The sequence below is a fragment of the Pristiophorus japonicus genome, chromosome 13 (genome assembly GCF_044704955.1).
Source record: "Pristiophorus japonicus isolate sPriJap1 chromosome 13, sPriJap1.hap1, whole genome shotgun sequence".
Lineage (NCBI taxonomy): Eukaryota > Metazoa > Chordata > Chondrichthyes > Pristiophoridae > Pristiophorus > Pristiophorus japonicus.
The window spans coordinates 116,574,585-116,587,038 of record NC_091989.1 but is presented as its reverse complement, the minus strand read 5'-3'; the positions used below and the strand labels follow the sequence as shown (position 1 = coordinate 116,587,038).

Sequence of the window (12,454 nt, the reverse complement as noted above, 5' to 3'; positions counted from 1 at the left end):
CTTTTTTATAAAAAAGTTAGTTTGAGTGATTTCAGTGGTGGAACTGAATCTTGTATCCTCATTTATTCACATTTCATCATCTTGTTCTCACATTTTAACTGCAGCAATGGACAGTACAGCAAGGAATGTAGTGCAAGCCCCATGGTTATTTGTGGCAAAGTGATACTTCATTCGCAATAATGGAGACTTCCCAATTATCAATGAGTTAACAAGTGAAAATTAAGTTGCCTCGCCATTACCTGGGGCCTAGTCGTAACCAAGTAATTACTGAGCATATTGTTATTCCTCGATTAATGCACTCAATGGGCTAGAGTTTCTCTAACCTGTTTTTCTGGCGCCCTCACCCGAGGTGCAGTGCTTTTGTCTGCCTCCAAGCGTGCCGAAAAACAACATCGGTATTTTGGCCGCTCCCCAGCCTCTCTTCGGTGGTGGCGCAGCGTGGCCCAATGGATTGGGGGTGGAGCCAGGTCCCGGCGCTGAAAACAGTGCCGGGACATAGAAACATAGAAACATAGAAAATAGGTGCAGGAGCAGGCCATTCAGCCCTTCTAGCCTGCACCGCCATTCAATGAGTTCATGGCTGAACATGAAACTTCAGTACCCCCTTCCTGCTTTCTCGCCATAACCCTTGATCCCCCGAGTAGTAAGGACTTCATCTAACTCCCTTTTGAATATATTTAGTGAATTGGCCTCAACTACTTTCTGTGGTAGAGAATTCCACAGGTTCACCACTCTCTGGGTGAAGAAGTTTCTCCTCATCGCGGTCCTAAATGGCTTACCCCTTATCCTCAAACTGTGACCCCTGGTTCTGGACTTCCCCAACATTGGGAACATTCTTCCTGCATCTAACCTGTCTAACCCCGTCAGAATTTTAAACGTTTCCATGAGGTCCCTTCTCATTCTTCTGAACTCCAGTGAATACAAGCCCAGTTGATCCAGTCTTTCTTGATAGGTCAGTCCCGCCATCCCGGGAATCAGTCTGGTGAATCTTCGCTGCACTCCCTCAATAGCAAGAATGTCCTTCCTCAAGTTAGGAGACCAAAACTGTACACAATACTCCAGGTGTGGCCTCACCAAGGCCCTGTACAACTGTAGCAACACCTCCCTGCCCCTGTATTCAAATCCCCTCGCTATGAAGGCCAACATGCCATTTGCTTTCTTAACCGCCTGCTGTACCTGCATGCTAACCTTCAATGACTGATGTACCATGACACCCAGGTCTCGTTGCACCTCCCCTTTTCCTAATCTGTCACCATTCAGATAATAGTCTGTCTCTCTGTTTTTACCACCAAAGTGGATAACCTCACATTTATCCACATTATACTTCATCTGCCATGCATTTGCCCACTCACCTAACCTATCCAAGTCACTCTGCAGCCTAATAGCATCCTCCTCGCAGCTCACACTGCCACCCAACTTAGTGTCATCCGCAAATTTGGAGATACTGCATTTAATCCCCTCGTCTAAATCATTAATGTACAATGTAAACAGCTGGGGCCCCAGCACAGAACCTTGCGGCACCCCACTAGTCACTGCCTGCCATTCTGAAAAGTACCCGTTTACTCCTACTCTTTGCTTCCTGTCTGACAACCAGTTCTCAATCCACGTCAGCACACTACCCCCAATCCCATGTGCTTTAACTTTGCACATTAATCTCTTGTGTGGGACCTTGTCGAAAGCCTTCTGAAAGTCCAAATATACCACATCAACTGGTTCTCCTTTGTCCACTTTACTGGAAACATCTTCAAAAAATTCCAGAAGATTTGTCAAGCATGATTTCCCTTTCACAAATCCATGCTGACTTGGACCTATCATGTCACCATTTTCCAGATGCACTGCTATGACATCCTTAATAATTGATTCCATCACTTTACCCACTACTGAGGTCAGGCTGATCGGTCTATAATTCCCTGTTTTCTCTCTCCCTCCTTTTTTAAAAAGTGGGGTTACATTGGCTACCCTCCACTCCATAGGAACTTATCCAGAGTCAATGGAATGTTGGAAAATGACTGTCAATGCATCCGCTATTTCCAAGGCCACCTCCTTAAGTACTCTGGGATGCAGTCCATCAGGCCCTGGGGATTTATCGGCCTTCAATCCCATCAATTTCCCCAACACAATTTCCCGACTAATAAAGATTTCCCTCAGTTCCCCCTCCTTACTAGACCCTCTGACCCCTTTTATATCCGGAAGGTTGTTTGTATCCTCCTTAGTGAATACCGAACCAAAGTACTTGTTCAATTGGTCTGCCATTTCTTTGTTCCCCGTTATGACTTCCCCTGATTCTGACTGCAGGGGACCTATGTTTGTCTTTACTAACCTTTTTCTCTTTACATACCTATAGAAACTTTTGCAATCCGCCTTAATGTTCCCTGCAAGCTTCTTCTCGTACTCAATTTTCCCTGCCCTAATCAAACCCTTTGTCCTCCTCTGCTGAGTTCTAAATTTCTCCCAGTCCCCAGGTTCGCTGCTATTTCTGGCCAATTTGTATGCCACTTCCTTGGCTTTAATACTATCCCTGATTTCCCTTGATAGCCACGGTTGAGCCACCTTCCCTTTTTTATTTTTATGCCAGACAGGAATGTACAATTGTTGTAATTCATCCATGCGGTCTCTAAATGTCTGCCATTGCCCATCCACAGTCAACCCCCTAAGTATCATTCGCCAATCTATCCTAGCCAATTCACGCCTCATACCTTCAAAGTTACCCTTCTTTAAGTTCTGGACCATGGTCTCTGAATTTACTGTTTCATTCTCCATCCTAATGCAGAATTCCATCATATTATGGTCACTCTTCCCCAAGGGGCCTCGCACAATGAGATTGCTAATTAATCCTCTCTCATTACACAACACCCAGTCTAAGATGGCCTCCCCCCTAGTTGGTTCCTCGACATATTGGTCTAGAAAACCATCCCTTTTGCACTCCAGGAAATCCTCCTCCACCGTATTGCTTCCAGTTTGGCTAGCCCAATCTATGTGCATATTAAAGTCACCCATTATAACTGCTACACCTTTATTGCATGCACCCCTAATTTCCTGTTTGATGCCCTCCCCAACATCCCTATTACTGTTTGAAGGTCTGTACACAACTCCTACTAACGTTTTTTGCCCTTTGGTGTTCTGCAGCTCTACCCATATAGATTCCACATCATCCAAGCTAATGTCTTTCCTAACTATTGCATTAATCTCCTCTTTAACCAGCAATGCTACCCCACCTCCTTTTCCTTTTATTCTATCCTTCCTGAATGTTGAATACCCCTGAGCGCTAGAGTCTGCACGCATGCGCAGTAGCTCCTGGCAGGCCGTTTCTGCAAACGCTCTGCAGGCTGTGTGGGAGGGGGCCAAATGGGCTCCCTCATCGGCGGCCCACTGCATTCCCTAAGGTAGGACTTGTATTTTTTATTTGTTATTTACTGATTGATTTTGGTGCTTTAGGTGCAGGGTTTGTTCTTTTTTTTTATATTATTATTTATTGATTGGTTATTACTTTGGTCTTGGTGCTTTAGGTGCAGCGTTCCTTCTAGTTTATTTATTAATTAATGGCTTATTACTTTTTGTGCTTTGTTTGGTGCTTGATGGTGCTTTAAATGTAGTTACTTGCACCGATTCCTTAACTCTAGGTAGGGTTTTTCTGTGTGGACAGAAGTGGCAACATACGCTTGCCTAAATTAGTTTGGAGCAACTATTTGCTGGCCAAACGCCTAAAACAGGGGTAAGTGGCTGGGAACGCCCCCTTTTGTAAAAAAAAAACTGAACTTAAAAAAAAAACTACCTAACTCACTTACACTGGCACAAATTAAATGGCCGGAATTGCAACTAAAAAGATAGTCGAGAAAAATCAAGTTGCTCCAAAAAAATGGAGCAACTCCTGGGGAAACTTGGGCCCTTAGTAACTGAGAGACAGAGGACTCATTTGCAAGTCGAAACTATTGTGGCTTGATTTAGATTTGTTATGGTGGGTGGGAGACTATCAAAGTGTGTAAATTACTCTATAATTATAAAAATGTTAATAATCGCTTTGGGCGTTACTATGTAATCAATCCTTTTATGACACAGGTAGAAGACAACCTATTAACACAAGGAGAGTTCATATTTTCCAGTTTTATTATAAGGTTCACAGAAAGAAGAACACAGACTACAATCTAACTTCTAAAACTGTAATCACTTCACTCACATTCAATGTTACTCATTTTAAAATTTACCGTAAAATAAATAAACATGGGCAAACTTTTGAAAGTAACACTATTTGCATCAGCATCTACATTGAGCATGAGCTAATATTTAAAAATATATTTAATTCAGGCAAGATTGATATATATATTTTTAAATCGGTACACGATCGCCACCATGCATATTCCTCCTGATCCAGTCAGTTTGGTTCACAGCTATGGTCAAAGCTGCATCGTAGTCCGGCGGCAAAATGACAGTCTATTTGCACATGGACCTCTCAACCATTGGCTTCTGAGATGAAAAGCAGCCCAATGTGAAGAGCTGGATTTGTAAACTGCTCAACTCAACTTACAGTCAAGACCTAAACCACTTGAGCAACTAGGCTAACCCCAGGCCCAGTGTTTGCCATCTGATTAAAAAAAGCTGCAAGTACATATGTTTACAAGGTACTTACGGTGGTAGCATTTCTGGCAAAATGCCTAGACAATGCAATATGCTCATAAGGAATCCAAAATCTTCCAACCTGTATTAGAACTGAACTATTGTTTGGGTGAGATCCTACTTCCAGATAAAACTGGAATCAGATTGCAGGCTGCACCACTGGTGCCTCCCGTGAGGTAAGCTGGTATTCTATTAGTATAGTACTTAACCTTACACTCATTCACAACTGTCTTTTTTCTTTTTTTCAGTCTCTTGCACCAACCTGTTCTCAGGCCTTTGCACACACATCGCTCCGAACCAATCACATGGAGTGCTAACAAGTGGCCCTGATGATTGGTTATGTACACATTAGCAAGACTACTGCGACCTGCAAACACACACACACTCGGCAAGCAAGGTGAGCAGCAAAAACTGGCCAACAGCTTCAAAATAGCTGACACAATACCCACAAAATGGAGAACTCAGGGACAGTCCTGATTAGAAGCATGTGAAAACAAGTAGCTCCATAGGCCTTGTAATTTAAGTTAATTTAAGGAAACCCAACATCCTATCACTTATGTTGGGGGGAGGAGGCAGGCGGAATCATAAGTACATGAAACAAAGCATGAAGGGTGCAAAATTGGTCAATGCATTTTAAATGGGGGGGGGGGGGGGGGAGGTTCTGATAGTAGGCAAATAAATTGGAGTTTGTAAACATTAAAAATTAGCCATTCTGATTAACTTTAAGCACTTCCATACTCCATAAATGGTAGAGCTTTAAACTTTAAAAAGGAAAAGCAAAATGACATTTAGATTTTCAACAAACCAACTAGACCATCACTTCCCCAAAAGTTACCTGAACTGTTGCTCTCCCACTGGCTCATAAAGTTTTGGATTCTATTGTGTTACATATAATTACACCCAACATCCAACCTGCTCCCAGTCCCAGTTCACCATTGTTTCACCTTCGCACTCTTCTCCCTTCCCGCCCCCTCCCCTTATCCATTAACGCTGACACGCTCCTTCCTCCCCCGCTCTATAGCCCAGCTCCCAGCTTCTAACCTCTTCCCTCCATTGCCATCCATTTCCTCCCTTCCCTGCACTCCATTTCCCTCAGTTTCCCTCCCCCCCCCCCTTAGTACCTCTCCTATCCAAGTCCTGCTGCAAATACACTAGCACAACCAAGATAAGAAACGCACCATGCCCTACAGATATATAGCATAATGCCAAGCAGCAGCACACAGTCTGTTCCACTTATCCAACAGATTAGATTATGTCATTGTTCAACTAATGTCAAGAACAGAATAAAAAATGATCAAAGAATGATGAAACACCTTTCACTATTTACAAAAATGGAATTCCAGAGAGAAGATCGGTTACATCAACTCAAATATTCAGGCAAATGTCCAACTTAACTGCTTCTTCTGACTAGTATTCAAAAGGCAATCTATAAATATTTAACACAGTTTTGTTTCTACCCATTTTAAGCTGCACAAAAAGCACATATTTTTAACAATATGTGCGCATTTGATACAAATTAGATCATGCACGCCCATAAGAATTATTTTGCATAGTATGGTAATACTATATTCTAGACTAGAGCAGTCTAACTGGCAGTAAGGGTGTGAAATTCTAGTCCCACTTTAGGTTCTCCCCATGCCACACTCATTGGGCAGGCCAACAACTGGCCACAAGGAGATGCACAGCACTGGTACAAGTTGCTTTGCCCTCCTGTACATGGAGGAATCTACCACTCAAAGTAATATCCCGTACAATTTTCTCTGTCTTCTATAACCAAGTACCTCAATGTACAATTCTTACCACAGCTGCCTTTGTATATTTGCAGTGTGGAAAATCAACTCACTCCAAGAGTTGAGTGGAGTCATTGAAGTGGTTGTAAAGGTCACACAGAAAGCCACCCCCAAGGCTGTATACGACGTCCGTTTCTGAGAGGAATGAACAGTTTCGATCTCAGTCTTTACAATGAAGCCCTTCACATCTTGCATGAATTTCCACAGTACTTTAAAAAAAATGTAATGCATCAATCAACAGTTGATTTCCTCATATTACACATGACCATGTGAAGAACCAGTGTGATTCAGTATCAGTAACCACCTTTCCCCGTGGATGTAATACTGGTCATGAGAGAACATCACTCTGTGGGAAAAGGACAATCAATTCACTGACACAACAGAGCTTAGTTAACAAAACTACCTGATTTTTGCACCATAATAGTCATGGTACGTTTGAACACTACCTGCGATCACCTACCTGCCAATACATAGGGGGGAAAACTTTAAAACTTATCTGTTCAAAAACATTTACAGTACTGGTCTGCTTAATAAAGTCAGCAAGGAAACACCTTGACTGGAACTGGTGAGACATTCTGGAGGAAACTGTGGATGTTAAACATGGGTCAGCACGTTTCTCAACATGGATCACTATAGCTAGGGGTTCCGCAGCTCTGAGCCACCAATACACATTTTAATGTTTATATTTCAACAGTTTTCAAGTTGGTAAAAGAAAGAAAGACTGGCATTTATGTAGTGCCTTTCATGACCTCAGGGTGTCTCAAAGCGCTTTACACCCAATGAAATATTTTTTGAAGTGTTGTCACTGTTATAATGTAGGAAATGCAGTAGCAAGCTCCCACAAACTGTTAATGACCAAATAATCTGATGTTGGTTGAGGGATAAATATTGTCCAAGGCACCTGGTAAGTTTTCTTTTCAACATATAGTTGAAGTATTGTATAACCGATGCCTGCTGAAATGGATTGTGCCATGTAGAGAGAAGCAAGCCATCAGCAGAGTAATCGCTCAACAGTTAAGTTCATAGTAAATTAAAAAGAAATCCTACGTAACATTTATAGCAGGCTGTAATTATGCGTTATGTCTTTGAATGTTATGTCCATAGTACCCAAGGTGAGCTGTGTACGATACACGTGTGTCCACAACAGCTGTTGAAAATAACTCATTGTCTGCAGATATGCTCTCATCCTGCAAGCTTCCTCTGAATGTCATCACTTCATTTACAAGAACAGTCGCTTTCTTGTTTACACAGAGGGAAAGAAAAACAGCCGAAACCAGTTGAAAAATGCCTGGCCCAGCGTGTCCAGTAATGTCACCACTTCACTACCCGTAAAGGGTTATCATCTCAAATCTACATTAAATTTAAGAGAAGTACAGTTCCAGAGCCAGCATTCCACATCAATGGGATTAGACAAAGATCAAGAAACAGGCCAGACTAAATGTCAACTGTGCTATTCGTAGAGATTCTGCCTGGTTGTTTTTCAAACTCACTTTCAAAACAGCCATCAAGAGCTTTGATGACCAAGGTTATTCCTTTCATCATGAGACACATAAATATCGGGTTTAGATAGAGAAAAGGGGTTAAAAAAAAGTTAACCGATGGGTAGAGACGAGCAAAGCAAGTGATAAAAAAAATGTACACAAGACTGCCATGCAGCGAGAGGAGGGAGGAGAGATGGAAAGGTCTAGTGTGCAGCCACTGATTCCAATGGATGAAAAATCACAAGCAGTACATCCACCATGTAGTAATTCACACGGGCTATGTAGTTCAACCAGTACGACGGGACCTCGCAAAGTTTACCAAATAGAACTTCTACAGTTTTCCATGTGTGTGTATTTTTTTTTAAGATTCTGAGTGACCCAACAGAAATGCCGATGAGATGACCTTGTCCACTTTTATGCGGACATTATACCTTCCCTATACTCTGTTCTGCAGGGCTTAAAATGACCCTACTTGCGGTACTCATTTATTTATTGAGTCATGGGATGTGGGTGTCGCTGGCCATCCCTAGTTGCCCCTGAGAAGGTGTATTCGATGTAGTTGCACACTATGCAAACACACATCTCAAAATGACAATAGGATCAACAGACCAGAGAATTACATACTGAAACAATGAGAATCTTTCATGACAGTTAAACATTAATATGGTACAGAACATTTCAGTGAATAATTGAAATATGAGATATACTGCATGTAATATAAGCCTCATGGAAAGTAAGAGATTAGAAAAAACTCCCCCGCCCCCACATCACTGAATAGGATATTGGACAAGTGGAACAAACCTCCCGTAAAGTAGCTGTTTTAAGCTCAATTGGCACTTTTAAACATACCTGTATTTCTGAAGGGGAATTGTGAGTTAGAGAGATATTACTGGCAGCCAGATAGATCACTGATGAACTCTGCATAAACAAAAGGTATAACTGGAATGTCAGCTGGGTCTCAGTCTTTGGGTTGAGGATAACACACTTTGCAATAAGCTGCTGGAACAACAATTGAAATGCATAATGTGATAATTAAACATCTTGTTGCTTCGAGTGTCTCCTTTTGATGCCAAGGTGCCAGACTCATGGTCCCTAGAGCAGCTCGGTGCTGCAATTTGCAGAGCATGTTTTCCGAAGGATCGAGTTGTAATAATAATGTGGGTAAATCCTCCACAATCAGAATATTTTTCTGAATAAGGAGAAGATGCTGAGAGTAAAAATGCCAGTTCTAGAATACAAAGTGTACAACAGCACAACGGATTGCCTCCACTGGAAACTGGAAATCCCATCTACATTGCCACAGGCAAATCTGCACCAAAAAGTCAGCAGTGCCTTTAAACAAAAGGTACAACTGGAATATCAACTGAAAGATCTTTAGTCAAGGCATAGACAGATAGCTGTTTTCCCCCCACAGGTGAACAGGCCCTGGTTGCTTAGGAGGCAGATCTTTACTGCCTTTTCTCATTATTTGAGAGCTAATTAAATGGTAAAATCAGAAACCGATGAGGGCTCGGAGGATGATTTTCTAGAATTTATGACAGTTATCAGCTGTTTTGTTTATTTTTAAAAATCAGCTGGATAACTGTGTAAAGCAGTTACGTGGGTGAGAACTGTCAGTATAATTTTAAAAAGCATATCGCGATCCAGTCTTTTACACAGCAGCAACAGCACTCAAGGTTGTTGTATGCCTCCCTGAAATATGCAGGAGTGCAAGGAACAATGGTCATTCATCTACTTAACTCGTGAATTCTCCACACAAAGATAAGGTTGCAACCCCATAAGCAGAGTCAGATTTTGTAATAATCAGTGAAGGATAAAATCCATAGCAAAGTATAGCGTAGTGACTGATCTCTCTCCAAATAGCCTGGAGAGATTAGTATTAAGATTCCTAGATGTCTAACTAGATTAATCATTTTGTTTAGCAGTGCCAGTACCAGCCTGGTTAAGGCCTTGCAACATATTTCTCAGATTGAACATTAATCCAAGGTGTGTGGAAAGAAAAACCTTTATCTGCAGATCTGAAGTGCTGTATAAACATGTATATTAATGCAGTATTATTGTATCAAAATAACCATGATTTGACGGCTGTCTTTCATTGAAGTCTGCTAATTGAAAACATCTTCACATATTGATAATATTGCACTCAATAGTTTCCCAATCCCTGCAGAGACTGTTCCCCAAGTGGGGAGCTCCGGTGCTGTGGGTGCTCCACCTAGCAGGAGGTGGTGAACGTCACTCAATTAAATCAGAGGAGTTTAATCACAAGTTTTGCCTGGGATTCAAACTGCACTCCTGTGGTTTGCATAGCAGTGCTCCAGGAATATGGCTACTGGGTGGTCTTCCATAATCTGTGATTAAACCCAAACCAGCAAATTAGCTAGAAACTGTAAAAAGAAAACAAGTGGATAATCCCAGCTAAAATTTCAGAATTCAAATAAGGACAAGTGCAGCTTCATAGAAAGCTGAATATTAGTTCAGCTGTCATCATAGGCAGTCCCTCGAAATCGAGGTAGACTTGCTTCCACTCTAAAAGTGAGTTCTCAGGTGACTGAACAGTCCAATATGGGAATTACAGTCTCTGTCAGAGTTGGGACAGACAGTCGTAGAAGGAAAGGGTGGGTGGGACTGGTTTGCCGCACGCGCCTTCCGCTGCCTGTGTTTTGGTTTCTGCATGTTCTTGGCAACGAGACTCGAGGTACTCAGTGCCCTCCCAGATGCTCTTCCTCCACTTAGGGCGGTCTTTGGCCAGGGACTCCCAGGTGTCGGTGGGGATGTTGCATTAGTTCAACTGTACCGTTAAAATATCTCAATATTCCAGTTAAGTTGCTATTTAGCATCCTCTTTGTGTATTTTGTTTCTCACAAAAGATACACTGAAATGGTTCAAATCTCATTTCCAGCTAATTAATCTGCCAACTCAACAAATTGGATAATCTTTCTTGCACTCAGGCTTGGTCATTTCATCTCAGTTTTTTTTTAAAAAGCAGCAACACGTCAATCTAATGGGTTCCTGAAGTGGAGCTTTCCACGAACAGAAGAAGGAGGACTTGCATTTATATAGCGCCTTTCACATCTGTGCGACCCCCGGCCTACGAGAGACCATCGGAGCAGGCCGGGGAGCGGAAGGAGCAGTGTAGTGGCCTTGCCCAGCAATCTGAGCGGCCCTCGGCCTGCGAGCGCCATCGGAGCAGGCCGGGGAGCGGAAGGAGCAGCGTGGCAGCATACCACTCCAGGGAGCAGCACGTGCTGGAGCAGGAGAGCAATGGCAGTGAAGAGGGACGTCACCAAGGTCCAGGTCGGTGATTGGAACGTGGGCAGGAGCGGCGAGGTCTGGGCGAAGGAGAGGCGAGAGATTATAGAGGGACGTGACCGGGGCCCAGGAGAGGCGCGAGTTTGGGGCCCAGAAGAGGAGAGGGCCCAGGGGCAGCACGGGCCAGCCCACACTGCGTTACGTGTGCGCACTAGGTCCGTGCAGCAGAGCAGGTCTCCAGTCGTCTTGGTTAATCCTTGCTACTGGACCAAGACCTAGCTCTGTCAAGCCCGTGAGGTGGCTGGTGTGCAACGGCCACCACACTTTAAAAATAAATCCAAGCACAGGCATCTTCCACCTTTCAAGATTTAGTTCGGACCTGGAGTTTTAGGTCCATCATTGAAACACCTGTGAACTTTTTGACGTGGAAGCAAGTCATCCTCGGTTCGAGGGACTGCCTATGATGATGATGATTCACAACCATTGGATGTCCCAAAGCACCTTACAGCCAATAAAGTATTTTTTGAAGTATAATCACTGTTGTAATGTAGGGAACGTGTCAGCCAATTTGTACATAGCAGGCTCCCACAAACAGAAATGTGATAATGGCCAGATAATCTGTTTTTAGTGATACTGATTGAGGGATAAATATTGGCCAGGACACCGGGGATATCTTCGCTGCTCTTCTTTGAAATATTGCCATAGGATCTTTTATGCCCACCTGAGAGGGCAGACAAGGCCTCGGTTTAACGGGTCCGAATTCCGCTCCCCACAGGCACATGAGGCTGCACACGCGCCCATGAGGTTCCCGCAAATTCCGGTTTAGGTAAGCGAAGCGCATGCGCCAAACCCGGAACTTGCCCAACGCAAGTCTTTCATATTCTTATACTGATAAAATTAGGCATAAGTCCTGCTTTTATCAGCGTAAGACTTTTAAAGTACAGAAAAATGCATATAAAATAATAATTTAAACATTTTAAATCCTGTTAAATAAGGTAAATTTATTTTTAGACTCTTTAAAATATGTACATTTATTTTTCTAAAAATTTTTTTTTTTTAAATAATTAATTACATTCCATTTTTATTAATTTGAAATATGTGATTTTTTTTTTTAGTTACTTTCAGTGTTTCTGGGGGTATTCCCATTCATACTTATATACAGAACTCAAATAAGTACGAATGGGGATTCCCTTACTCTGATAGGTTGGGCCGGTCCACGTGATCCCAGTGATGCATACGAAATCCTTACGCTCCTGGGATACATGGGCTCTTGCGCAGGCCTTCGCGTAAAGGCCCAGGACTGCAAGCCTCCGAACCTCCAGG

General features: G+C 42.7%; 1 protein-coding gene and 1 pseudogene across 2 annotated transcripts in view; both read right to left on the bottom strand.

Annotated features, from left to right (window-relative positions):
• The window catches only part of fhod1 (formin homology 2 domain containing 1), a 447,258-nt gene that overhangs the window by 320,615 nt on the left and 114,189 nt on the right, over positions 1 to 12,454 (bottom strand). The gene's annotated exons all lie outside the window — the stretch shown is intronic.
• Positions 7,472 to 12,454, bottom strand: part of LOC139279042 (zinc-binding protein A33-like) — a 49,029-nt pseudogene continuing 44,046 nt past the window's right edge.